The following is a 27831-nucleotide window of genomic DNA, read 5'->3' as shown; positions in this document are numbered from 1 at the left end:
CTTGACTTGGGGGGTAAGTTACCCCCCTGGCCGCCGCCCCCCCATCCAGATGGGTTCTGGCCGGCGCCCCCCTCCTAGGGGGCCTATATAAAGGGGGGGGAGAGGGCGGTAGCATTACAGCCTTGGGCGCCTCCCTCCTTCCCTGCTACACCTCTCCCTCTCGCAGAAGCTCGGCGAAGCCCTGCCGAGATCCCGCTACATCCACCACCACGCCGTTGTGCTGCTGGATCTCCATCAACCTCTCCTTTCCCCTTGCTGGATCAAGAAGGAGGAGACGTCGCTGCACCGTACGTGTGTTGAACGTGGAGGTGCCGTCCGTTCGGCACTCGGTCATCGGTGATTTGAATCACGGCGAGTACGACTCCGTCAACAACGTTCATTGGAACGCTTCCGCTCGCGATCTACAAGGGTATCTAGATGCACCCCTTTCCCCTCGTTGCTAGTATACTCCATAGATGGATCTTGGTGATCGTAGGAAAATTTTCAAATTCTGCTACGATCCCCAACAGTGGTATCAGAGCCAGGTTTATGCGTAGTTACTATGCACGAGTAGAACATAGAGCAGTTGTGGGCGTTGATGTTGCCAATTCTTCTTGCCGCTACTAGTCGTATCTTGTTTTGGCGGTATTGTAGGATGAAGCGGCCCGGACCGACCTTACACGTATGCTTACGTGAGACAGGTTCCACTGACTGACATGCACTAGTTGCATAAGGTGGCTAGCGGGTGTCTGTCTCTCCTACTTTAGTCGGAACGGATTCGATGAAAAGGGTCCTTATGAATGCTAAATAGAAATTGGCAAATCACGTTGTGGTTTTACGTAGGTAAGAAACGTTCTTGCAAGAAACCTATACAAGCCACGTAAAAAACTTGCAACAACAATTAGAGGACGTCTAACTTGTTTTTGCAGCAAGTGCTATGTGATGTGATATGGCCAGAAGATGTGATGAATGATATATGTGATGTATGAGATTGATCATATTCTTGTAATAGGAATCACGACTTGCATGTCGATGAGTATGACAACCGGCAGGAGCCATAGGAGTTGTCTTTATTATTTTGTATGACCTGCGTGTCATTGAATAACGCCATGTAAATTACTTTACTTTGTTGCTAAACACGTTAGCCATAGAAGTAGAAGTAGTCATTGGCATGACGACTTCATGAAGACACAATGATGAAGATCATGATGATGGAGATCATGGTGTCATGCCGGTGACGAAGATGATCATGGTGCCCCGAAGATGGAGATCAAAGGAGCATAATGATATTGGCCATATCATGTCACTATTTGATTGCATGTGATGTTTATCATGTTTTGCATCTTATTTGCTTAGAACGACGGTAGTAAGTAAGATGATCCCTTATGATAATTTCAAGAAGAGTGTTCCCCCTAACTGTGCACCGTTGCGAAGGTTCGTTGTTTCGAAGCACCACGTGATGATCGGGTGTGATAGATTCTAACGTTCGAATACAACGGGTGTTGACGAGCCTAGCATGTACAGACATGGCCTCGGAACACACGCAATACACTTAGGTTGACTTGACGAGCCTAGCATGTACAGACATGGCCTCGGAACACGGAGGACCGAAAGGTCGAGCATGAGTCGTATAGAAGATACGATCAACATGGAGATGTTCACCGATCTTGACTAGTCCGTCTCACGTGATGATCGGACACGGCCTAGTTAACTCGGATCATGTTTCACTTAGATGACTAGAGGGATGTCTATCTGAGTGGGAGTTCATTGAGTAATTTGATTAGATGAACTTAATTATCATGAACTTAGTCTAAAATCTTTACACTATGTCTTGTAGATCAAATGGCCCACATTGTCATCAATTTCAACGCGTTCCTAGAGAAAACCAAGTTGAAAGATGATGGCAGCAACTATACGGACTGGGTCCGGAACCTGAGGATCATCCTCATAGCAGCCAAGAAAGATTATGTCCTAGAAGCACCGCTAGGTGAAGCACCAATCCCAGAGAACCAAGACGTTATGAACGCTTGGCAGCAGCGTGCTGATGATTACTCCCTCGTTCAGTGCGGCATGCTTTACAGCTTAGAACCGGGTCTGCAAAAGCATTTTGAGAAACATGGAGCATATGAGATGTTCGAGGAGCTGAAAATGGTTTTCCAAGCTCATGCCCGGGTCGAGAGATATGAAGTCTCCGACAAGTTCTTCAGCTGTAAAATGGAGGAGAATAGTTCTGTTAGTGAGCACATACTCAGAATGTCTGGGTTGCACAACCGCTTGTCTCAGCTGGGAGTTAATCTCCCGGATGACGCGGTCATTGACAGAATCCTTCAGTCGCTTCCACCAACCTACAAGAGCTTTGTGATGAACTTCAATATGCAAGGGATGGAAAAGACCATTCCCGAGGTATATTCAATGCTGAAATCAGCGGAGGTGGAGATCAGAAAAGAACATCAAGTGTTGATGGTGAATAAAACCACTAAGTTCAAGAAGGGCAAGGGTAAGAAGAACTTCAAGAAGGACGGCAAGGGAGTTGCCGCGCCCGGTAAGCCAGTTGCAGGGAAGAAGTCAAAGAATGGACCCAAGCCTGAAACTGAGTGCTTTTATTGCAAGGGAAGTGGTCACTGGAAGCGGAACTGCCCCAAATACTTAGCGGAAAAGAAGGCCGGCAACACCAAAGGTATATGTGATATACATGTAATTGATGTGTACCTTACCAGTACTCGTAGTAGCTCCTGGGTATTTGATACCGGTGCGGTTGCTCATATTTGTAACTCAAAACAGGAACTGCGGAATAAACGGAGACTGGCAAAGGACGAGGTGACGATGCGCGTCGGGAATGGTTCCAAGGTCGATGTGATCGCCGTCGGCACACTACCTCTGCATCTACCTATGGGATTAGTTTTAAACCTCAATAATTGTTATTTAGTGCCAGCTTTGAGCATGAACATTGTATCTGGATCTCGTTTAATTCGAGATGGCTACTCATTTAAATCTGAGAATAATGGTTGTTCTATTTATATGAGAGATATGTTTTATGGTCATGCCCCGCTGGTCAATGGTTTATTTTTGATGAATCTCGAACGTGATGTTACACATGTTCATAGTGTGAATACCAAAAGATGTAAAGTTGATAACGATAGTCCCACATATCTGTGGCACTGCCGCCTTGGTCACATTGGTGTCAAGCGCATGAAGAAGCTCCATGCAGATGGACTTTTGGAGTCTCTTGATTACGAATCACTTGACACGTGCGAACCGTGCCTCATGGGTAAGATGACCAAGACTCCGTTCTCCGGAACAATGGAGCGAGCAACCAACTTATTGGAAATCATACATACCGATGTGTGCGGTCCAATGAGTGTTGAGGCTCGTGGAGGATATCATTATGTTCTCACTCTCACTGATGATTTAAGTAGATATGGGTATGTCTACCTAATGAAACACAAGTCTGAAACCTTTGAAAAGTTCAAGGAATTTCAGAGTGAGGTTGAGAATCAACGTGACAGAAAAATAAAATTCTTACGATCAGACCGTGGTGGAGAATATTTAAGTCACGAGTTTGGTGCACACTTAAGGAAATGTGGAATAGTTTCACAACTCACGCCGCCTGGAACACCTCTGAGAAATGGTGTGTTCGAACGTCGTAATCGCACTCTATTGGATATGGTCGAATCTATGATGTCTCTTACCGATTTACCGCTCTCATTTTGGGGCTATGCTTTAGAGACTGCCGCATTCACTTTAAATAGGGCTCCTTCGAAATCCGTTGAGACGACACCGTATGAATTATGGTTTGGGAAGAAACCTAAGCTGTCGTTTCTAAAAGTTTGGGGATGCGATGGTTATGTCAAGAAACTTCAACCTGAAAAGCTCGAACCCAAGTCGGAGAAATGCGTCTTCATAGGATACCCTAAGGAAACTATTGGGTATACCTTCTACCTCAGATCCGAAGGCAAGATCTTCGTTGCCAAGAACGGGTCCTTTCTGGAGAAGGAGTTTCTCTCGAAAGAATTGAGTGGGAGGAAAGTGGAACTTGATGAGGTGATAGTCACCCCTTCCGAACCGGAAAGTAGCGCAGCGCGGGAAAATGTTCCTGTGGTGCCTACACCGACTGGGGAGGAAGTTAATGATGATGATCATGAAGCTTCGGATCAAGTTACTACTGAACTTCGTAGGTCCACAAGGACACGTTCCGCACCAGAGTGGTACGGCAACCCTGTCCTGGAAATCATGTTGTTAGACAACGGTGAACCTTCGAACTATGAAGAAGCGATGGCGGGCCCGGATTCCGACAAATGGCTAGAAGCCATGAAATCCGAGATAGGATCCATGTATGAAAACAAAGTATGGACTTTGACTAACTTGCCCGATGATCGGCGAGCCATAGAAAACAAATGGATCTTTAAGAAGAAGACGGACGCGGATGGTAATGTGACCATCTATAAGGCTCGACTCGTCGCTAAGGGTTATCGACAAGTTCAAGGGGTTGACTACGATGAGACTTTCTCACCCGTAGCGAAGCTGAAGTCCGTCCGAATCATGTTAGCAATTGCCGCATACTATGATTATGAGATATGGCAGATGGACGTCAAAACGGCATTCCTTAATGGCTTCCTTAAGGAAGAGTTGTATATCATGCAGCCGGAAGGTTTTGTCGATCCTAAGAATGCTAACAAAGTATGCAAGCTCCAGCGCTCAATCTATGGGCTGGTGCAAGCATCTCGGAGTTGGAACATTCGCTTTGATGAGATGATCAAAGCGTTTGGGTTTACACAGACTTATGGAGAAGCCTGTGTTTATAAGAAAGTGAGTGGGAGCTCTGTAGCATTTCTCATATTATATGTGGATGACATACTATTGATGGGAAATGATATAGAATTCTTGGAAAGTGTAAAGGCCTATTTGAATAAGTGTTTTTCAATGAAGGACCTTGGAGAAGCTGCTTATATATTAGGCATCAAGATCTATAGAGATAGATCAAGACGCCTCATTGGTCTTTCACAGAGTACATACCTTGACAAGATATTGAAGAAGTTCAATATGGATCAGTCCAAGAAGGGGTTCTTGCCTGTATTGCAAGGTGTGCAATTGAGCACGGCTCAATGCCCGACCACGGCAGAAGATAGAGAAAAGATGAGTGTCATCCCCTATGCCTCGGCCATAGGGTCTATTATGTATGCCATGCTGTGTACCAGACCTGATGTAAACCTTGCCGTGAGTTTGGTAGGAAGGTACCAAAGTAATCCCGGCATGGAACACTGGACAGCGGTCAAGAATATCCTGAAGTACCTGAAGAGGACTAAGGATATGTTTCTCGTTTATGGAGGTGACGAAGAGCTCGTCGTAAAGGGTTACGTCGACGCTAGCTTCGACACAGATCTGGATGACTCGAAGTCACAAACCGGATACGTGTATATTTTGAATGGAGGAGCAGTAAGCTGGTGCAGTTGCAAGCAAAGCGTCGTGGCGGGGTCTACATGTGAAGCGGAGTACATGGCAGCCTCGGAGGCAGCACAGGAAGCAGTCTGGATAAAGGAGTTCATTACCGACCTAGGGGTGATTCCCAATGCGTCAGGCCCGATGACTCTCTTCTGTGACAACACTGGAGCTATTGCCCTTGCGAAGGAGCCAAGGTTTCACAGGAAGACCAGGCATATCAAGCGTCGCTTCAACTCCATTCGTGAAAGTGTTCAAAATGGAGACATAGATATTTGTAAAGTACATACGGACCTGAATGTAGCAGATCCGTTGACTAAACCTCTCCCTAGGGCAAAACATGATCAACACCAGGATGCAATGGGTGTTCGATTCATCACAATGTAACTAGATTATTGACTCTAGCGCAAGTGGGAGACTGTTGGAAATATGCCCTAGAGGCAATAATAAATGGTTATTATTATATTTCTTTGTTCATGATAATTGTCTATTGTTCATGCTATAATTGTGTTATCCGGAAATCGTAATACATGTGTGAATACATAGACCACAACGTGTCCCTAGTAAGCCTCTAGTTGACTAGCTCGTTGATCAACAGAAAGTCATGGTTTCCTGACTATGGACATTGGATGTCATTGATAACGGGATCACATCATTAGGAGAATGATGTGATGGACAAGACCCAATACTAAGCATAGCATAAAAGATCGTGTAGTTTCGTTTGCTAGAGCTTTTCCAATGTCAAGTATCTTTTCCTTGGACCATGAGATCGTGCAACTCCCGGATACCGTAGGAGTGCTTTGGGTGCACCAAACGTCACAACGTAACTGGGTGACTATAAAGGTACACTACGGGTATCTCTGAAAGTGTCTGTTGGGTTGGCACGGATCGAGACTGGGATTTGTCACTCCGTGTGACGGAGAGGTATCTCTGGGCCCACTCGGTAATGCATCATCATAATGAGCTCAATGTGACTGAGGCGTTAGTCATGGGATCATGCATTGCGGTACGAGTAAAGAGACTTGCCGGTAACGAGATTGAACAAGGTATTGGGATACCGACGATCGAATCTCGGGCAAGTAACATACCGATTGACAAAGGGAATTGTATACGGGATTGATTGAATCCTCGACATCGTGGTTCATCCGATGAGATCATCGTGGAACATGTGGGAGCCAACATGGGTATCCAGATCCCGCTGTTGGTTATTGACCGGAGAGGCGTCTCGGTCATGTCTGCATGTCTCCCGAACCCGTAGGGTCTACACACTTAAGGTTCGGTGACGCTAGGGTTGTAGAGATATGAGTATGCGGAAACACGAAAGTTGTTCGGAGTCCCAGATGAGATCCCGAACGTCACGAGGAGTTCCGGAATGGTCCGGAGGTGAAGAATTATATATAGGAAGTCCAGTTTCGGCCACCGGGAAAGTTTCGGGGGTTATCGGTATTGTACCGGGACCACCGGAAGGGTCCCGGGGGTCCACCGGGTGGGGCCACCTGTCCTGGAGGGCCCCATGGGCTGAAGTGGGAAGGGAACCAGCCCATAGTGGGCTGGGGCGCCTCCCATGGGCCTCCGCCCTGCGCCTAGGGTTGGAAACCCTAGGGTGGGGGGCGCCCCACTTGACTTGGGGGGTAAGTTACCCCCCTGGCCGCCGCCCCCCCCCCCCCCCATCCGGATGGGTTCTGGCTGGCGCCCCCCTCCCTCCCAGGGGGCCTATATAAAGGGGGGAGGGAGGGCAGTAGCATTACAGCCTTGGGCGCCTCCCTCCTCCCCTGCTACACCTCTCCCTCTCGCAGAAGCTCGGCGAAGCCCTGCCGAGATCCCGCTACATCCACCACCACGCCGTCGTGCTGCTGGATCTCCATCAACCTCTCCTTTCCCCTTGCTGGATCAAGAAGGAGGAGACGTCGCTGCACCGTACGTGTGTTGAACGCGGAGGTGCCGTCCGTTCAGCACTCGGTCATCGGTGATTTGAATCACGGCGAGTACGACTCCGTCAACAACTTTCATTGGAAAGCTTCCGCTCGCGATCTACAAGGGTATGTAGATGCACTCCTTTCCCCTCGTTGCTAGTATACTCCATAGATGGATCTTGGTGAGCGTAGGAAAATTTTAAAATTCTGCTACGATCCCCAACAGCAACAGCGCCAGAAAAAGGTCTTGATAACCAACAAGTATAGGGGATCGCAATAGTTTTCGAGAGTAGAGTATTCAACCCAAATTTATAGATTCGACAAAAGGGAAGCGAAAGAATATTTGAAGGTATTAGCAGCTGAGTTTTCAATTCAACCACACCTAGAGATTAATTATCTGCAGCAAAGTGATTAGTAGCACAGTAGTATGATAGTTTTGTTAGTAGCGATAGTAGCAATAGTAACAGTAACAGTGATAGCAGTATTTTGTAGCAAGTGTGACAATAGCTGCAGTAGTAGTAACTTAGCAGAAACGATATAAGATAAATTCGTAGGCATTGGATCGATGACTTGTTGGATGATATTCATCATGTGACAGTTATAACCTAGGGCGATACGACACTAGCTCCAGTTCATCGATATAATGTAGGCGTATATTTCGTAAATAGTCATACGTGCTTTATTAAAAGAACTTGCATGACATCTTTTGTCCTACCCTCCCGTGGCAGCGGGGTCCATATTGGAAACTAAGGGATATTAAGGCCTCCTTTTAATAGAGAACCGGAACAAAGCATTAACACATAGTGAATACATGAACTCCTCAAACTACGGTCATCACCGAGAGGGGGCCCGGTTATTGTCACTCTGGGGTTGTCGGATCATAACCGTAGTAGGTGACTATAACTTGCAAGATCGGATCTAAAACATGGATATAATGATGAATTCATAAACGGTTCAGATCTAAGTTCATGGCACCCGTACCCAAAGTGACAAGCATTAAGCATAGCAAAGTCATAGCAACATCAATCTAGGAACATAGTGGATACTAGGGATCAGGCCCTAACAAAACTAACTCGATTACATGATGAATCTCATCCAACTCCTGACCGACCAGCGAGCCTACAAAGGAATTACTCACTCCCGGTGGGGAGCATCATGGAATTGGCGATGGAGATGGGTTGGTGATTACGAAGAACGAAGATCCCCCTCTCCGGAGCCCCAAACGGACTCCAGATCTGCCCTCCCGAGGAAGAACAGGGCTTGGCGGCGGCTTTGTCTCGTGGATCGTGATAATTCTTTCTCCCTGATTTTTTTCTGGAAATATGTGATTTTATAGTATCAGGGGGGTCGTCTGCGGGGCCACTAGGTGGGTACAACCCACCTGGGCGCGCCAGGAGAGGGGGCGGACCTTGGTGGGTTGTGCCCACCCAGGTGCCCCTCTCCGGCAGGTCTTGGCTCCAGTAATTCTTCTTATTGATATAAAAAATCCTCGCGAAGTTTTGTTCCATTCCGAGAACTTTTATTTTGCACAAAAACAACACCATGGTAGTTCTGCTGAAAACAACGTTAGTCCGGGGTTAGTTTCATTCAGATCATGCAAATTAGAGTCCAAAACAAGAGGGAAAACGTGAGAAAAAGTAGATACGTTGGAGACGTATCAAGGTCGAAGGCGGCGAGGATGGCGGCGCGGAGGGTGGCGAGGTTATCGTGCTCTCCTCCGATGACGAGGTCGAAGGCGGCAAGGACGGCGGTGCGGAGGGCGTCAAGTGGGCGGCAAGGACGAGGAGATCGACATCGATGAGTGGAGTGTCTTCCCCAACGACCCCGACGACGGCACCGGCCCGGACCCGGCTCACGGCACACCGTACCTAATGAGGAAGGATTGGCTCGACCTCCACTTCGACAGAAAGTAGTTTAGCTTAGTTCAAATTTATGTTTTATGTTCGGTTTTGCAAAACTATCTATGTTTATGTTTGAATGCATGCTACTTTTGGTTGAACCTACTTTGAACTTGATCAAATTGAAGTTTACAACGTTAAGTTTAGGGGATTGACTAGAAATGGCCAAAAATTGTTGGAGTATATATATATATATCCACTAAGGGTTTTAGTGCTTTAACTTTTAAAGGATCGGCTAGAGATGGCCTTTTGCCTTGTTTATTTCAGTTCTTCACAATGTGATGCTCTATATGTGCAACTATTGGCCGTGCAGTTCAATTTCATCAATAACAGTTTCAACAATACCACTATGAATTACGATATTTGGTTGCTGCTAAGGATATTGCAGTTAACATGCCTTCTTTTTAACAATAACTAGTGTACTTTAGACCTGCACAATACCAGTTTGAATGATTATTTTCTTGTTTTTAAATGTTATGCCTGATGCAGTTAACACACCTTTCCACTTCTTGTTTTGCTTAACTAGCGTGCTTAAGCCTGCACACTGAAGCTATGGTTTGTAGATTATGTTGTCTACCATGGATATATTTGGTTGATATTTAGCCTGTTGTGCTTAACATTCCTTTATATGTACTCATACAGGACAATATTGAGAACAATGTTGTTTTCCATGGAGGTTAGTTTCATCGCATTGCTTATATGTACTCACTGTTCAGGATATCGGTAGCTGGTACCATATAGCCTGGGGGCTGATAAGGGATTAATCGTCGAATAGGACATTTCACTGAATATATCTGTAACCCATTTATTAGTATGTTAACTAGGGTCATATTTAATACTCCCTCCATCCTAAAATAAGTGTCTCAACTTTGTACTAGCACTAGTACAAATTTGTATTAAGCTCAAGACACTTATTTTTGGACAGATGGAGTATATCTGAGGCTACATAGCAACATGCATTGTACTGAATGACTAAATATGCAATCCCAGGCTACATAGCAACAAGGAAGAGTGTTACCTTAATGTTCTGTTGATGTCTAGATATAAATGTAATAAAATCTTATATAATGGGATGGAGGAGTGTTGTACTACATCATTTTGCAATTGTTGTTTAGCTTCTAATATTGACTTGGATCCACACTTCGACCCTTTTTGTGTATGGGGCAATGAGATATTCATGAACCAGCATCAAGTGAGGAAACTGATGAATATTGTTATTAAAATGGGTCAAAAGATGTCACTCGAACTATTTGTTTACACTTTATGCAAGACAACAGTGAACTGCAGGATGGCAAGTAAGAACCCTGTAGCCTTCTTTTTACTACCGTAATGAGTTGTGTTAGCTGAGAATTTCTAAATCTTTTTTCCTTTGCAGTGGATCCTGAAGCAGTTTACTCAATATTACCTCTCAAACTACATGATTGGCTGCCGGCCATCACAAGGGGGCGGACTAGAGTCGTGCGTGCCTTCTGCATCCAGGAGAGCACAATAGGGCCATTCTGCTTCACCTTGTTCAGCAACCAGAATGTCTGTCGCCTCTTTCTTTACCATCTGTAATAGTACAAGTACAGAACCCTGGTTCATCATTCTTTATTTGGTGCTTACGTAATTCTTAAACATATGTACCTGTGAATTGAATAATGCATTGGTTGTTTGAACCTGATGGATATGAATAAAGCTATAGCCTACTTTCAAGTTTAAATTAGGTACAATTTTAAATAGCAGCAATTAAGTTAGGGCGAAATTACGGTGTGTAGGTCATTACGGCGCACATGATTAACAAATCACAGCGTGTGCGATATACATCATAATCCGACATGGTTCACGGAGAGGAAACGTGTGTAATAATGCACACAGTTATTGTTTGCAAAGCGTGTGTGATGTCAAAAACTATCACATACGATGCGGGAAAACTAAATGTGTGTGAATGTCTACCTATCGTACACGGTATATAATCATGAACTGTTTCTGATGTGCCAGGCATCGTAAACATAGAGCCAGTTTGGTACGTGCCTAGAAAACTCCCGTGCCAGGAATCTGCCTGGTTTTAGGTAAAACCACAAAACTCCGACTGCGATGGCAATGTGAGCACAAACGAGTAGCAAGGATGAAGCGTTTGGGATATTCGAGACATCGGAAACGGTTATATAGGGGAAACTGTATGCATCAAGGCTCCCTATCCCCGACGTTTTCTGGGTGGTGTGGGAAGGACCCCCCTATCGCCCACACTCACTTGGCGACGGTTCCAAATGCCGTCATGGAAAGGGGTTAAAACCGTTTGCATAGCACCTCGCTGTACCAGTGGCCTGTTTGAAACTTGAAGGAATTTCACCATTGCTTGTAGCCATCCTGAGTCAAATTCGCAGTCGTCTCACCACATGTATGACCACCAGAGCCTTGGCTCGTCTCCATGTCCCGTGCATACCGCACACCTCACCGCTATTACCGCGTCGAGCCTCCATTGTCTTGGTAGAGTCTCAAGGGTCACGAACCCACACCACTCAACCCCCACTTTAGAGTACCACCGATCATCACCGACCGATGATGAGTTTCACACTTCCATCAGACCACTGGGCTCCAGTCCGAATTGCATGTCACTCGATTTTCCCCTTTGCTGAATAGGCTCCGATTCCCTGGATCCTTACACCGTAGCCCCTCAATCCAGCTCCACCTTCAACATGACTCCATTGTAGATGATCAGTCCACCCATGCGCCTCATCGACTTCAAGCTTCGTGTATATACCACCTTGAATCAATCCTGCGCCATAGTCTTGTCGAAGCTACACAAGCCCTCGGGCCTGCGCCACGTGTTTCCACACCCTAGAAGTCGGTCACCATCAGCATCACGCTCATGTGTCATCGTTGCTGATCCCACCACCTTCTTCTGTACCAACCAACTTGCATCGATCCGTCAGACTGTCCAGTCCGACCCAGCCGAACATATCCGACTGCAACCATGCTCCACCCTGCGTCGTGTCCACCCGTGCATCTGTGCATGTCCTAGATGCCATGTGTATGCATGATCTCGTATGACACGCTTGTCAGCGCGCTTTCATTGCTTGTTCACGTGTTCCAAGCCCTCTCAGCAAACCGACCCAAAAAAACTTCCATGCAGCCCGCACAATTTTTTTTTGGTCTCAATTTGTTGTTGCAGCTTCTCCGTGCACCTTAGTAGAAAAGGACCAAACTTGATCCAACCCAACTGCACTCATGCACCCACATGGTCCTGGTAGCTTCCTCTTTTTTGTCTCAAACAAATATCTAGTGCTTCAGACTTTGCCTCGGCACATCACAATGCACCAAGGCACATCACGGCCTGGACAACTCCCTCGTACACGACGCATCTGCAGCGGCACACCTGGGCCTGGCCCGCCAGCCTGCCTGCACTGCCCAGCCACCACACAACTGCTCACATCCCACAACTTGGGCCTATAGCTTGCTTCGGCTTGCACTTCGCCTGCTGGACCTGCCCACCACACGCGCAGATCGATCGACTTCGATCAATCCGATCTTGTCACAAAACTCGCCTGCTACACGTCCCGCCGCTGTCGATTCATGTACACGCTGATGAGCTGTACGCTCGCCCGACCGATCCATTAATTGATCGCCGCACGTCTCGCCTCCAACTGCCATGCGCACACGCGCCTTCCGCTGATCTTACGCCTGCTGCAACTCGAGGATTCCGCTGTTCTCGCCGTCGATTGCATCTGCGGAAGAACTCACAACCGCTTCACCCACACCGATGCCTTCGAACATAACCTCCAGATCAACAACTGTGGCCTCCAAATAACCTAGCTCATGATACCACTTGTTAGAATAAATCCAGGGCATACTGTTGATCATCCGAGGACCAAGCAATCACATGAGCACGACACCAAGATTTGTTAACAAGGTTCACCGATATGGCTACATGCTCGGGGCATGACTACGGGCTCTCCTCCCCATGACACCGCTACAATACCGCACCCGGTCGCCCTGGACGCTGGCACATGCCGTCGGCTTCCCCTGCGTTCCTGTGCTCTTATGTTGGCATAGGTTACATCATGTGTCTACCCCCGCTATATATGAGAGGCCCGGGATACAAGTGTCCTACTAGGACACGACTCCGTACACTGTAAACACAATACAACTCATAGTCCAACTGTAACCTACCTTCTACACTATATTCGACACAACTCTAACATCTATGCCATCGTGGAGGTGCAGATGGGGTTCAGGCAATTACTCTGGCATGAGTAGGTGCACCGCCGAGCTTGGACGCGAGCTAACCGACGAGGTCAAGCGTGGGTCACCGGTTTTAACTGTCAGAGTCGTGGTCACCACTTGCAGAGCGTGGCCAAAGCACTGGATAGCCAGGAAATGATGTCTACACTATGAGACATGCCTGACCGAGTGCTCAAGTGTGGTTTTAGAATATAAGGGGGAGTGTGGAGGTTTTTTGACTGTGGTCAAGTTTGCTGCACTAAAGTTGGGGGTCACCTAGAAGTCTTTAAGCAGTGGGCAGCAGAGACAAAACCATGTCTGGTGGTGTTAGGTGTGGAAAGACCATATGTCGACCAAGTTCCAAGTCATTTGGGTAAGTGAAACTTGCGCTTGTAGTTCAAAGCCACATTTGATGCCAAAACATAGGTTTGGATGCTCTGCTCATAATTTACACATGAGCTTGCTATTTTTGAATGTGGATGGATGCATTGTCACTATAGATGACTCTAGGAAAAGTTTGAGGGGCATTGAACTAGCTTAGCTGGGTCAAAACCCAAATTTAAATAGGGTCCAGATGGTGTTTGATTGGGAGTTGGTACACCTACCCAACTCCAGTGGCCATGAGACTTAACATGATCGAATGAGAGGACATTTTGGCACCGTGGAAGAAATTTGAATAAAGTTGGAAGTGCAAAGTTATCAAAAGCTTGTTTTGGACAAAATTTGTTTTGGGAGTGTTAGGACCGAGAGTATATCGACCAGAGGGGGGTGAATGGGAGATTCAAAATTTCTTACAGAAGTTTTGAACGGATCCCAAACACAGCAGCAGAAATAAGATACGATGAAAAACAACTCAATCAAGCATGATGTTGTGGAGCATATTCATCGATGTAGGAAGAAATTATGGCACGGGCTTGCGATAACACAGGTTTGATCACAACGATAGTAATGCTACAGGCAATCACATGAAGTAGCATGAGATAAAACATGACACGAACAATGACAGAAAACTATAATAAATTAACACAGATGAACCGAAGAATATGACAGTGATGATGAAGACAAGTGAAGAGAATGTAACAGGATGAACACAATGACATCTGTTGTGAATAACACAGATGTTCGATGCGAATGAAAAATACAACAGATGATAATGGTTAGATAAACTATCGACACAGAGCACGAAAGTAAACCGCTCAAGGAATTGTAGTAAAGTAGAATCAACCAGTGCTGCTCAATGGCGACAAAATAATTTGGTAGACTAGCTCACCCTTCTGCCAAAGAGCTATGTTTGCTTGGAGGGGCTATGACTTAACACGGAAGATAAACTCTCTTCACCCTATTCTCCTTCAACGCAGAGCTGATTAGACTCTGGTTGATTTCACTCATGGTAGATACTTGTCGGTGATCTCCAAACCTTCGGTCGACCTTCGTGAACCACAATCACTCTCGGTTGCTGAAGATCTTGCTCGGTGAAGACAACAACTCTTGAACACTCGAGCCGACACCTATCCGTCTAGAGAGTGCACAGCTCTCAAGAGTAATAGGTACAAGAACTCTAACTCAGAACTACCGTGGTGCTAAACCACTATCTAAGTTTGGGCTCTTGATTTTTCACCCGGTGGATCTTAAACTCAAATCACTCGGAGATGGGATGCTCAAATCAGCCTTCTCAGAAATCTTATGCAGAGCAGCCAACGGACAATGTTGGAGCGGGGTGGCTATTTATAGCCACATCCTTCCCTGATGGGAAATGACCAAGTTGGACACGAGGAGCAGCCAATGGCTGAACGACACGAGTCCAACGGTCGGAAATTGAGCACAACGGTAACATTACTTGTAGAGCAAGTAATGCTAACTCCTCAGTCCGAAAGATGTCTCCTACAGCATAAAAAATTTGGCACCCCAGCTCAGAGCGACCGGTTTACCTTGCATTGCCGACCCAGAGATCATGTCTTGTCGCAATACACAACATCTTGGTACAGAAATCACCGCTTTATTGAAACTAGCGGAAGCATAGTGTGACATTACATCAAGTACCGAGGCCAAGCGGCACACTCGGTGCGGCTGAACTATATGTACATTATTTAGTGAACATAAAGGGGCCTCGAGCACGACATATACACGGCAGCGAAACAACGACGCGGCGGGACCCCATAGCACAGGGACACCGATGTGGACACGGTCTAGACACTGCAGCACTCCAATCCAGTTAGACTTTCCTGAAATCTGGCATAATACGCCAGGTCAGTACATTGAATGTACTTGCAAGCTCACAACACACAAAACCATAATGACAAACAATATCATGACATTTAATCAAGTTAAATGCAAACATCAACATGCTACTCATGCAGTGAAAACCAAACTTGTGCATTGAGTTACTCGGACTCTCTCTTACCAACAGTTTGCCTCACAACTAAACAGTGAGCACGACGGATCACGAACAGAACCATAGTTGGTTCAACGGGTTACCTTGTAACCAAACAATGATCACTCCCGGATCACAAGTGATACCACAATAGTCAGTCTCACTGACATCATCATGATTCAACCAGTGCAATGCAAATTACTTAGTGTGCAAGATTTATTTATGAAAGTTGATCCATCGTGTGACTTACTTACGAACTAGGCCCTTATCTGTGGGCGCGGCTATCGATAGATTAATACACTCTCCAGAGGTAGCACACTTTACCCACACCACGGAACCCATGGCCTCGCACTCCCATTCGGGTGGACCAACGGCATTCTGACAGAACTCTCCCATTGCCATGACACTCTTACGGCCACTCCGACCAACTCCCCACTTGGATTAGTCATGGGTGACCGAGCCTACCAAAGGCAAAATAACCACCGTCGTGGCAAATAAAGAGTCCCAAACGGGGACAAGGTACCATAACAACAGCATGTCCACAAGGTTATGTCTGTTTACCGGGCCAAGGTAACGCACGCCCATAACCTTCCCTCGTTGGAGATACCGACAAAAGTCATGACAATAGGACGACTAATGGCCTCCCCATACTAAGGCAAATGTGGTTGCACTTGTCAGCCCGATTCAGTGGCACCATGACCCGGCCAACTTTGTGTTCAAGTTCAATTATCATCAGGTTTAACTTGAAAATAAAAATGCTCGAGTGACTATATGCCATGCATATGCAACCATATATCATGCATCATACATCACTAAGAAATAACAGATCAACTTTATTCAAAGGTCTACTTGCACAAACTGAACTTTCAAAAAATTTGGTTCGTTCTTACTGGTTATTTATACTTATCACTTTCGTTGGCATTTATCAAATAAAACTCATTATGCATATAGGAAAAATAATACCGATGACCAATTTATTATAGCCATGAAAAACTTACTTAGTTGAACTACTCAAGCTATATCTCACTAGTTCAAGCATTCATTTCTGTTAACTAAGCATTTTGATCATGACAAACTAAATAACACAAGCATTATTTATTTTAATACTATATGCAATGAATATTATATAAATTCAAGTAGAAAATCATGGATAATGCAAAGACAGCATGACAATGTTGTTGTGGCTTGCCTTTGTGCAGAGGAGCGTCACACTCCTCCTGGATGCCTTCAAGACAAGCTTCACCTTCTGGAAATAAATCAAATGACAAAAAGAAAATGTCAAGAACACTTCTGAAAATTACCTGAAATTCTAGGCAGCAAAGAAAAATCCCATCTTGGGTGTGCTGCTAGGATTTTCCAGTAAGAACAAAATGCAAAAAGAATCAACTCATTTGGACTTGTAGAATAAAAGTTACAGCTAGTCAAAGTTCTGGTCAAATTTGAACTAAATTTGAATTAAAAGAAAAACTAGAGGGGGTGACGTCGAAGGCGTAAACCGGCTGGGCGCCACCACTCATACCGCTTCGGCCGCGGCCTGAGTGGCTGACAGCAGGCCCCAGCGGTCATGCCGGAGGGGGAGGGGAGAGAAGCAGAGTCGGGCGGCGCGGCGACGGCGCTTTCTCCGGCAAGGAGTGCCCGATGACGAGATCTAGGAGGATAGGGTTGTAGAGAGATCGAGGCGCACCTGCCCGTACCCGTAGCATGGCTAGGGGTGGCCGGACGGGGTCGGAACAGAGCTCTCCAGCGGCAGCAGCGGGCGGAGGTCGTCGGAGATGGTGGTTCTGGCGAAGCAAGGCCAGTCCAGCAGCTCCAACGGCACCAGCACGCACCAGTGGACCACCACGAACACGCCGGATTGGTCAGTGGAGCTCGAGCGGCTCTGGAGAGGGAGGGGGCAAAGGACAGGGATCACCGGCGAGCTCGGGGCGGGGACGGCGGCCAGAGGCAAGCCCGGCCGGGCTGTGGCTTCCTACGGTGGTGTGGAGGTGTGCTGAGTGTGTGCACGGGAGAAACGAGCTTGGGGGAGCTCTACTTATAGGCGAGGCCGAGGCGGGGATCGAGAGCTCGCCGGAGCTCTCTGGAGTGTCGCCCGGTGACAAATGGCATCAATGAGAGGGGGAGAAGACGCCGGAGATCACGCAGGGGCTGTAGACGAGCTGCGACGAGCACATGAGCGCGGTACGCGACGAGCACAGGGGCACAGGCGCATTGTTGCCTTGGTCGCGCCGTGCCCGTGCTCGCTGCGGCAAGCTCCGGTGTCAGCGAGCGCCAGCGTGGAGTTAATGGGGTGCGAACGAGGATGGGGCACGATTTGGCAAGGTGGGCAACCTAGGCAGCGAGCACGCGTGAAACAGAGGAGCTGGCGCACCGCAGAGCTCGTTGTCCGCATGCCAACCCCCTTGGACGAACATGGTCACCGCGTGAACTTTGGCATCAGGCAGAGCTAAGCGCAAACACCATGTCTGGCAGGTAGTCCTTAGTGGTTTTGGTTGTTTTGCACGGTTGGCTGGGTCACAGGTGAACTGTGGGAGTGGCTTTCTTCCTGGAAAGTTTCTGGACAGAAACTTGTGAGCTTCACTGAGAAAAATTTAGTGAGAACTAAAGGTTTTGCTTTGGGGTTTAGCAATCTCTTAGGAGGGTAATCAAGCTCAGAAAAGATCAGCCCCAAATGATCAAGCTAATATATACTTGTTGTGCAAAGTGATCATTCTGTCCAGAACATAAATGATTTTTTGTAGCAAAAATATTCCAAAAAGTTATGCAATATTTTTGCTCAGGAAGGTGCCCTAGGGTTCAAAGAATATTTGTGTATTTATTTAGGATTTTAGAGCAAGAAATCTAGGGGTTGCTTTGGAGCATACTTCTCTGAAGTGATTTTCAGGGAAGAAAATGAATATTTTTCTTTTATGAGAAATATTCCTTGGGCTTTTGTTGGAGTTTTTTAGAGAAGAAAAGGTGGGTTAGAGGTGGATGGGTCACTTGGGTGAAAATCAAGGGTAGGCCCAAGTGTTCAAGTCCATTTGAATTGATTCAAAACTCCAAATCCAAAGCAAATGCAAATGAAAGTTCGGAAAAAGAGAGAAGGCAAATCCAGGCTGTCACAAACATCCCCCACTTAATATGGATCTCGTCCTCGAGATTCGGTTGCTTAGGAAAATAATTCTGGGTAGGTTGTCCTAAAAAATTCCTCTCGTTCCTAGGTTGCTTCTTCTTCGGTGTGATGCTCCCACTGGACCTTGTAAAATTTGATCGCTTTGCTGCGTGTGACCCTTTCCGCCTCATCCAAGTTTCTGAACGGTCTCTCCTCATAAGTTAAATCTTTGGCAAGCTCAATTTCTGACATATCAGTCCTCTTCTCGGGTGGTGAAATACACCTTGTAAGCTGTGATGCGTGGAACACGTTGTGTACTTCCGACAATTCTGGTGGCAATTCCAACTGATAAGCAATTGTGCCAACTCGTGTCATGACCGGGAACGGACCAATATATCTTGGTGCCAATTTGCCTCGGGTCTAAAATCTCTTGACTCCCTTCATGGGTGTGATTCGGAGATACACGTGTTCACCAGGTTCAAAACTGACTTGCCGGTGTTTGGCATCATAATAACTTTTCCATCGTGACTTAGCCAGTTGTAGTCTATCTCTAATTTCCTTGACTTGTTTCTCTGCCTCTAATATTAGATCAGTACCGAAGATACGACTATCTCTGGTTTGAGACCAATTTAATGGTGACATTTTCAGACTGGTTTGAAAATTGTTGTTGTATGAGAATTCCGCATATGGCAGACAATCTTCCCATTTGGGTCCATGGGCTAAGGCACATGCCCGAAGCATATCTTCAAGGATTTGATTTACCGGCTCGGTCTGACCGTCTGTCTGTGCATGATAGGCGGTGCTATATTTGAGAGCGGTCCCCAAAGCTTGATGGAGTCGGGACCAGAATGCGGAGGTAAACAATGAACCTCGGTCTGAAGTGATTGTTTTGGCACTCCATGCAGACTGAAAAACCGGGATACGTATAACTGTGCAAGTTGATCAGCGCGAAAGGTGGTGCGGATGGGAATAAAGTGAGCCACTTTAGTCAGCGTGTCCACTATGACTCATATAGCATCATTGCCTTGGTGAGTCCTGGGTAGACCGGTGATCAAGTCCATGCAGACATCATCCCATTTCCATTGCGAGACGGGTAGAGGTTGGAGAAGTCCGGCGGGTTTCTGGTGTTCCGCCTTTACTTTGTTGGAGATGTCACAACAAGCGACAAAATATGCGATCTCCCTTTTCATTCAATCCCACCAAAATATCTGTCGAAGGTCTTCATACATTTTAGTGCCGCCTAGGTGTATCGAATATGAGGATTCGTGTGCTTCTGCCAAAATTTTCTTCCTCAAATCTGCTTGCTCAGGTACGCATATCCTTCCTCGGAACCTGAGTGTACCCAGTGCATCCTTTGAGAAATCCTGAGTCTTGCCTCCGCGCAGACGTTTGAGATATCCTTGCATAATCTTGTCGTCAACCTGTGCCATGTGAATCTCCTCTTCTAGAGTAGGAGTTACTTCCAAAGTATTCGCAAGACCGGTATTTACAATTACCAAGTTGAGCTGAGCGATCTCTTGCTGGAGTTCTGGAGGCAAAGATTACAGCATGGCATTTAAACTAGCAGGCTTGCGACTGAGGGCATCAGCCACCACGTTGGCTTTTCCTGGATGGTAATTTATTCCCAGATCATAGTCCTTGACCAACTCGAGCCATCTTCGATGTCGAAGGTTTAAGTCTGGCTGGGTAAATATATATTTGAGACTCTTGTGGTCGGTAAATATTTGACATCTCTTTCCAATGAGGTTATGTCTCCAAATCTTTAGAGAGTGCACAACAGCGGCCAGTTCCAAATCATGTGTAGGATAATTTCCTTCATGAGGTCGTAGCTGGCGAGATGCGTAAGCTACCACCTTGCCATCTTGCATAAGTACGCACCCAATACCCTTTCTGGATGCGTCACAATACACATCAAAGCTGCGGTAAATGTCTGGGAGAGTTACTACTAGTGCTGATGTCAATCTGGTTTTTAGCTCGTTAAAGCTCTGCTCGCCAATCCTCAGTCTATTCAAACTTCTTGTCTTTCTTGAGGAGTTCTGTCATTGGCCTGGCAATTTTGGAGAATCCTTCGATGAACCGGCGGTAGTATCCGGCTAATCCAAAAAAACTCTGGACATCAGATACTGTCGTGGGTGCTGCCCAATCAAGCACATCCTTCACTTTACTAGGATCCACTGCGATAGCTTCTGCGGATAGAACATGCCCTAGAAATCTGACCCGATTGAGCCAAAACTCACACTTGCGGAATTTTGCATACAGCTGATGGTCACGGAGTGTCTGTAAGACTGCTCGGAGGTGTTCCTTCTGTTCTTTGTCACCTTTAGAGTATATGAGAATATCATCAATGAAAACCACCACAAACTTATCCAAGAATTCCATGAACACCTTATTCATCATATGCATGAAAAAGGCGGGGGCATTTGTGAGACCGAAGGACATCACTGTATATTCATAGAGACCGTAACGGGTAGTGAACGCGGTCTTAGGGATATCTTCCTTCTTGATCTTCAGTTGATGATATCCGGTCCTTAAATCAATCTTGGAAAATACTTTTGCACCACGGAGCTGATTGAACAAATCATCAATCCTTGGTAGCGGGTATTTGTTCTTGATGGTGACATCGTTCAACTGACAGTAGTCCACGCAAATTCTGAGACCATTGTCTTTCTTGTCTACAAATAATACAAGTGATCCCCATGGTGACGAGCTTGGGCGGATATATCCTTTCTGCAGCATCTCATCCAACTGCTTCTTTAATTCCACGAGTTCAGAGGAAGGCATCCGATAATACTTTTTGTACAATGTGTAGTCCCAGATACAAGATCAATTGCCAACTCAAGCTCTCTGTCTGGGGGCATTCCGGGTAATTCCTCATGGAATACATCGGGAAATTCACTGACCACAGGAATCAGATCCAATTCTTCGGCTACTGCAATGAAGACCATCTCCCTTTTGGGTATGCCTTTGCGGGCATAAAATTTTATGGCTCGCCCTTCCTGATTTGTCAGGGTGACTTCTCGGGTCGCACAATTTATGCATACTTGATATTGAGTCAACCAGTTCATTCCCAAAATAACATCCAGCTTGGCAGACTCGATGACTATCAAAGTGGTTGGAAAACAGACTCCCTTGATATCAATTTCCAAATTTTTGCAGACCAGATGGCTTTTGATCACGGATCCCGGGGATTGAACGAGCATACTTTTTCCCAAAAGCGAGCAAGGAAATTTGTTTTGGGCAACAAAACTCCGAGAAATAAAAGAGTGGGAAGCCCGAGAGTCAAATAAAATTATTGCAGGTATGTTATTAATGATAAACATACCAATGACGACTTTGGGGTTTTCCAGGGCTTCATCCGCGGACAGGTTATGAACTTGCCCTTGGACGATCTTCTGGATATGATATGGCCCCATGTGATTGACTTGCGACCGAAATGGAGCATTTGACTTTTTGGGACACTACCTGGCATAATGTCCGGTCAGGCCACAATTGAAGCAGGCGTTGTTGCGCTGACGCTCCTCATGCACTGGGCTGGTCACGACATTCTTGACTTGAGTAGTGGTCTTGTTCACATTCTGCTGCCAATTTGGTTTATACTCCACTTGAGTCTGTTGCCAGGTACGAGCCTTCTGTATGGGTTGTCCGTCCTTCTTCGGCTCAAATTTACGCTTGTGGTCATTATTTGCGGGTCGGTTGTCTTGCATAGGCTTGTACTCTCTTTTTGCAATGAGGGCCTTGTTCACCAGAGACTGAAAAATCTAGAAAGTCGAGCATACAGAGAGCACTCCTGAGGTGTTGATTTAATCCTCCAAGGAACCTGTCGATCCTTCTTTCTTCCGTGGCCACATCATAGAAGGAATAACGGGCCAGATGGTTGAACTTGTGCAAATATTCGCTTACTGACGGACTTCCTTGAGTGAGACCAAGAAATTCGCGTTGCTTGACCTTCATGGTACCAGCTGGAATATGATACTTGAGAAATTGGTCCTTGAAATGAGTCCACGTAATTTCTTCTCCCGCGGGCCATAGAGCTTTAGCATTATCCCACCATATAGCAGTGGCTCCTTCAAGATAGTGGGTAGCGAATGGAACCTTGTCAGCTTCGTCAGTGCGAGCAATCTCAAGTTTCTTCTCAGTAGTTTGCAACCAATCATCTGCTTCCAACGGGTCAACCACTTGAGTGAAACTGGGAGGCTTAGTCCTTTGAAAATCTGAGAGCTAAGAGTGATGGCCATTTTTATTTCCATTCTGCCCAACCATAGCTTGCACACTTTTTAACAACTCAATCAGATCATTGTTCCTTCTTTCCTCAAACATGTGCATGCTTTGCTCGGTGGAGGGTGGATTTGGCGGTGGAGGCGGTGGTTGCAGATACGGCTCGAGGGAGTGTCCTGCCTGTCTTGCTGAGCGACGAACAGGGACATCCTCACAAGTCTGCATGCTTCTGCCTCCCGGCGTCATCCTACTATTTATTTTTTCCCAATAAGAGCAACCGTGATGAGAAACATCCAATCATGGGAAGAAAAGCCAGCGACAAACCCGAAAAGGCAAACGAACGAACCAAGAAACACAGCTATCGAATAAAAAGTTCCAACATAATTATACATAGACTCATACATGAAAGGTAGACATCATGACGGGTGCGACTACTCACATACATGCATCATGGCTCATACAACTACATCTGTACATCACATGACCACTGTTGATACTCAGACACTCTAGGACTCTGTCGGTGCTGCCGGATCCTCTCCTGAGTCAGACCCAGATCCTGAACTGACAACGCCAATCGAAACCTCCGGTTTAAAAGTAACGCGATGACGCTGCCTCGAGGGCTCTCCCTCAGGGGTAGGCGCGGGATGAGAAGGGATCATGGGAGCTGCAGGGGTAGCAAGAAGAGACGCCCAGTCAGCAGGAGCACCGTGTGGGTTCACAGTCGAGGTGCCCGAGCTACTCGTGGGAGTAACCGGAGAAATAGGCGAGCTAGAACTGGGCACAGTATAAGGAGTAAATCCCATAGAAGGTGGAGTAGGGTAGGATCTAGCAGCGGCTAAAGCAGAACGAGCACGATTCAGCTCTCGAGCCAACTCGTGAATCAGAAGATAACTAGCAGCGATATATCGAGAAAGGTCGCTAGTGCCACTATTAGACGCCGGCTCAACGGAATGAAAGCGAACACGACCATCATCGTGCAGAGATGGGTAGAAACGAAAACCTGGGTCGTTCTGCATCCGAGCCTCGGCATAGTATAACTCAACAAGAATCTTGAAGCAGCATACTGGATGGCCTGAGCGGCGGTGGATGCATAACCGCTCCGAGAGGAACGAGTGTAAGAACCCGCTGACAAACTGGTGCGCAGAGTAACCACGGCGTGATACTCATACACAGAGTCGGCTAGACGCTCCCAGTACACCCGATATGCTGGGTCGTCACCGTGAGGGTACAATCGACGCCACACTCTACGAAGGAGATGCGGAGAAGTGTAGGGCATCAGCTGCAACTGACATGGATACAGCACCGGAGCCATCTACACTCACAACCATTAACCGGTTAGAAATAACAATAAGTCTAATGCATGCAATGCAGCATCTAGATGCAAATACTAACAGCACTCAATTAGCAAACTAACTAACGTTTACTTCACGTGTCGGGGTCTAGCGTGTCCTACATTCAGCGCGGCTCTGATACCAAGCGTTGTGGCACCCCGGCTCAGAGCGACCGGTTTACCTTGCATTGCCGACCCAGAGATCATGTCTTCTGGCAAACACAACATCTTGGTACAGAAATCACTGCTTTATTGAAACTAGTGGAAGCATAGTGTGACATTACATCAAGTAGCGAGGCCAAGCGGCACACTCGGTGCGACTGAACAATATGTACATTATTTAGTCAACATAAAGGGGCCTCGAGCACGACATCTACACGGCAGCGGAACAATGACATAGCGGGACTCCATAGCACAGGGACACCGATGTGGACACGGTCTAGACACTGCAGCACTCCGATCCAGTTAGACTTTCCTGAAATCTGGCATAACACGCCAGGTCAGTACATTGAATGTACTTGCAAGCTCACAGCAAACAGAACCATAATGACAAAGAATATCATGACATTTAATCAAGTTAAATGAAAACATCAACATGCTACTCATGCAGTGAAAACCAAACTTGTGCATTGAGTTACTCGGACTCTCTCTTACCAACAGGTTCCTCGCAAACGAACAGTGAGCACGATGGATCATGAACAGAACCATACCTGGTTCAACGGGTTACCTCGTAACCAAACAGTGATCACTCCTGGATCACAAGTGATACCACAATAGTCAGTGTCACTGACATCATCATGATTCAACCAGTGCAATGCAAATAACTTAGTGTGCAAGATTTATTAGATTAATACACTCTACAGAGGTAGCGCACTTTACCCACACCACGGAACCCATGGCCTCGCACTCCCATTCGGGTGGACCAACGGCATTCCGGCAGAACTCTCCCATTGCCATGACACTCTTACGGCCACTCCGACCAACTCCCCACTGGGATTAGTCATGGGTGACCGAGCCTACCAAAGGCAAAACAACCACCGTCGTGGCAAATAAACAGTCCCAAACGGGGACAAGGTACCATAACAACAACAGGTCCACAAGGTTATGTCTGCTTACCGGGCGAGGGTAACGCACACCCATAACCTTCCCTCGTTGGAGGTACCGACAAAAGGCATGGCAACGGGACGACTAACGGCCTCCACATACTAAGTCAAATGTGGTTGCACTTGTCAGCCCGATTCAATGGCTCCATGACCCAACCAACTTTATGTACAAGTTCAATTATCATCAGGTTTAACTTGAAAATAAAAATGCTCGAGTGACTATATGCCATGCATATGCAACCATATATCATGCATCATATATCACTAAGAAATAACAGATCAACTTTATTCAAACGTCTACTTGCACAAACTCAACTTTCAACATTTCTGGTTTGTTCTTATTGGTTTTTTATACTTATCACTTTAGTTGGCATTTATCAAATAAAACTCATTATGCATATAGGAAAAATAATACCGATGATCATATTATTATAGCCATGACAAACTTACTTAGTTCAACTACTCAAGCTATATCTCACTAGTTCAAGCATTCATTTCTGTTAACTAAGCATTTTGATCATGACAAACTAAAACACAAGCAATATTTATTTTAATACTATATGCAATGAATATCATATAAATTCAAGTAGAAAATCATGGATATTGCAAAGACACCATGACAATGTTGTTGTGGCTTGCCTTAGTGCAGACGAGCTTCACACTCCTCCTGGATGCCTTCAAGACAAGCTTCACCTTCTGAAAATAAATCAAATGACAAAAAGAAAATATCAAGAACACTTCTGAAAATTACCAGAAATTCTAGGCAGCAAAGAAAAATCCCATCTTGGGTGTGCTTCTAGGATTTTCCAGTAAGAACAGAATGCAAAAAGAATCAACTCATTTGGACTTGTATAATAAAAGTTACATCTAGTCAAAGTTCTGGTAAAATTTGAACAAAATTTGAATTAAAAGAAAAACCAAAGGGGGGTGACGTCGAAGGCGTAAACCGGCTGTGCGCCACCACTCATACCGCTTCGGCTGCGGCCTGAGTGGCTGACAACAAGCCCCAGCGGTCAGGACGGAGGGGGAGGCGGAGAGAATCTGAGTCGGGCGGCGCGGCGACGATGCTTTCTTCGGTGAGGAGTGCCCGGCGACGAGATCTAGGAGGATAGGGTTGTAGAGGAGATCGAGGCGCACCTGCCCGTACCCGTAGCGTGGCTAGGGGTGGCCGGACGGGGTCGGAATGGAGCTCTCTAGCGGCGGCAGCGGGCGGAGCTCATCGGAGATGGTGGTTCCGGCGAAGCAGGGCCAGTCCAGCAGCTCCAACAGCACCAGCACGCACCAGTGGACCACCAGAACACGCCGAAGTGGTCAGTGGAGCTCGAGTGGCTCTGGAGAGGGAGGAGGCAGAGGACGGGGATCGCCGGCGAGCTCGGAGCGGGGACGGCGGCCAGAGGCCTGCTCGGCCGGGCTGCGGCTTCCTACGCTGGTGTGGAGGTGTGCTGAGTGTGTGCACAAGAGAAACGAGCTCGGGAGAGCTCTATTTATAGACGAGGCCGAGGCGGGGATCGAGAGCTGATACGTCTCCAACGTATCTATAATTTATGAAGCATTCATGCTATTATATTTATCTGTTTTGGATGTTTATGGGCTTTATTATACACTTTTATATCATTTTTGGGACTAACCTATTAACCGGAGGCCCAGCCCAAATTGCTATTTTCTTTCCTATTTCAGTGTTTCGAAGAAAAGGAATATAAAACGGAGTCCAAACGGAATGAAACCTTCGGGAGAGTTATTTTTGGAACGGAAGCAATCCACAAGACTTGGAGTAGACGTCAGGGAAGCGTCGAGGTGGCCACGAGGCAGGGAGGCGCGCTCGCCCCCACCCTCGTGGGCCCCTCGTGGCTCCACTAACCGACTTATTTCGCCTATATATGTCCATATACCCTAAAAACATCGAGGAGCACAATAGATCGGGAGTTCCGCTGCCGCAAGCCTCTGTAGCCACCAAAAACCAATCGGGACCCTATTCCGGCACCCTGCCGGAGGGGGGATCCCTCACCGGTGGCCATCTTCGTCATCCCGGCGCTCTCCATGACAAGGAGGGAGTAGTTCACCCTCGGGGCTGAGGGTATGTACCAGTAGCTATGTGTTTGATCTCTCTCTCTCGTGTTCTTGAGGTGATACGATCTTGATGTATCGCGAGCTTTGCTATTATAGTTGGATCTTATGATGTTTCTCCCCCTCTAGTCTCTTGTGATGAATTGAGTTTTCCCCTTGAAGTTGTCTTGTCGGATTGAGTCTTTAAGGATTTGTGAACACTTGACGTATGTCTTGCCGTGCTTATCT

The sequence above is a fragment of the Aegilops tauschii genome, chromosome 3, assembly GCF_002575655.3.
Source record: "Aegilops tauschii subsp. strangulata cultivar AL8/78 chromosome 3, Aet v6.0, whole genome shotgun sequence".
Taxonomy (NCBI): Eukaryota; Viridiplantae; Streptophyta; class Magnoliopsida; order Poales; family Poaceae; genus Aegilops; species Aegilops tauschii.
This window is presented reverse-complemented; position numbering follows the sequence as displayed.